The sequence below is a fragment of the Dipodomys ordii genome, unplaced genomic scaffold, assembly GCF_000151885.1.
Source record: "Dipodomys ordii isolate 6190 unplaced genomic scaffold, Dord_2.0 Scaffold125, whole genome shotgun sequence".
Classification (NCBI taxonomy): Eukaryota; Metazoa; Chordata; class Mammalia; order Rodentia; family Heteromyidae; genus Dipodomys; species Dipodomys ordii.
This window is the reverse complement of record NW_012267341.1, coordinates 3,182,181-3,184,376: the sequence shown is the minus strand read 5'-3', so window position 1 is coordinate 3,184,376 and position 2,196 is coordinate 3,182,181.

The window sequence follows — 2,196 nt, the reverse complement described above, 5'->3', positions numbered from 1 at the left end:
CCGCTGTGTAAGGGAAGAGGGCCCATAGCCTGGCTTCTTGGGCACCTGAGTCCCCACCCCAATAACCCTCCCGCTCAGGCTTTGTGCAGGGGCAGGTGTAAGGGTGTCCTGTCTGCTCCCCTTCCAGGGCTTCCTTGGTCATCTCTGGGGCTCCCACAGTCAGGGAAAGAAAGCTGATGGGAAGGCAGGGAAGCAGGGAGGTCCTTCTCTGCTCCTGCTTTCCTCGTCTAGCACTTACTTCTTGCATGAAAGCACAAGGTAGATGTCTCCTGATAGCAAAGCCATAGTAGCCAGGCACTGTGGGTCACTCCTATAATCCCAGCTACTCAGGAGGCTTTGTACTTTATATATAATATATGTATATATATGAATTACATATATTGGATGATGCAGCTAATCCTTTTTATCTGGCCTTAAATTTTTGTTTTTGTTTTCATGTATGGCTCATCATTTACAAAGCTACCAGCAAAATAACAGATATGTATCAATTATCCACAAACTCGCAGATGGTGGGGTATGATTCATGACTGCCTCCGGTGTCCAACATCTTCCCCTTGAAGGATGAGTTGATGCTACCAAAAAGGGAATGAAGGCAGGTGTGACAGTTAACTGTGGGTAGAGGGACATCACTGAACTGTTTCCCAAGCACCAATGTTGTGAAAGAAGCAACTAAAGGAATAAGCTTACAGTGTGTCGCGTGCTCTGCAGTGGCCACGCCCCGACCCAGAGGGAGACAGATGTGTTCTCCTGAGCCTCTGGACACCCCTGCAGCAGAGGGGGGAGGAGGCGGCTGCACCTGACTCCCAAAGGGAGGTTAATAGATGCCACGCTATGTGACCTCTCTTCTGCTCTAAAGCACAGCAGCCTTGTTATCAGGAAGCCCAAGCTACCTGGAGGCCTCATGGAGAAGTAAGGCTGGTGATTGATAGCATTAGATGGGCACATGGCTGAGGGCTGGAGAGCCAGGCTAGTGCAGTCTTGAACATGGACCCCCAACCCCAAGGTCACCAGCTGACACTGCACTGAGAATAAGTCTTCACCACAGAGACCACTCCAACTAGACTTATAGACCATTTTTGTTTAACATGGTTGATACAGTTTGGTTAGGGTTTGAATGTCCTCCAAGTTTTGTTGAACTTTTCCACTGAGTACTGGTGGCTCACGCCTGTAATCCTAGCTACTCAGGAGGCTGAGATCTGAGGATCGAGGTTCAAAGCCAAACCTGGGCAGGAAAGTCCATAAGCCTCTTACCTGCAATTAACTACCAAAAAGCCAGAAGTGGAGATAGGGCTCGAGAATTAGAGTGCTAACCTTGAATGAAAAAGCCAAAAGAGAGTTTGAGGCCCTGAGTTCAAGCCCCGGTGGACCAAGCACTGGCTATGCGCTGGTCATGTAGACCAAGTGGGTGATCATATCCTGAGTCCTTAGCTACTTGTGACACAGGGCAGAGATGGGGATAGGAAGAGAAGCAGGAGGGTGACTGTAGGCTGGAGTCAGAGTGACCTCTCCAACCACCACACTCCTGCCCAGAACTGCAGGAATCCTAACCAATGAATCTGGCCTTCTTGATGGTTTTAAAGGGCCAGAGGCTGGAGGCCTGGCTCAGCAGCAAAATACCTGTCTAGCAGGTAAGGCCCTGAGTTCCAGCCCTAAGCCTGACCAAAAAGAGTATTTGTCAAGGTAGGAGAATAAATGTCAGTCAGAGGGTATACAGGCCTTGATTTGGGCTGTTATAGCTCGTTCTGCACAGTCACAAGAGCAACCCAATTGGGAGTTCCAGGCAGGCTCACCAGACTCTGAATCCCTCTTCCAGAGAGATGGCAGAGGATTGTGGGGGGGGAGGCGGGGGGATTCCCAAGGCTGCCTGCAGGACTGACCTCCCTGTTGCTCCAGCTGCCTCTGTGCAGAGTCCTGAGTGGCAGAGACAGGAAGGGACAGCTCACCCGAGGGACTTCTGGGGAGAGGGACCGATGGGATCCAGCTGTTTGCCCAACTGTGAGTCACCATAGAAAATACCCTCAGCATGGCTGGGGCGGTTGACATGGTGCAGGGTGGAGGAGGAGGGCATTTTGTACCCATTGTGAGAGGGCTGAGTAGGGTGGGGAACTGGAACTCAGGTCAAGACAGAAGAGTTCAGTGCTTCTCAACCTTAGGGGTGTGTGTGTGTGTGTGTGTGTGTGTGTGTGTGTGTGTGTG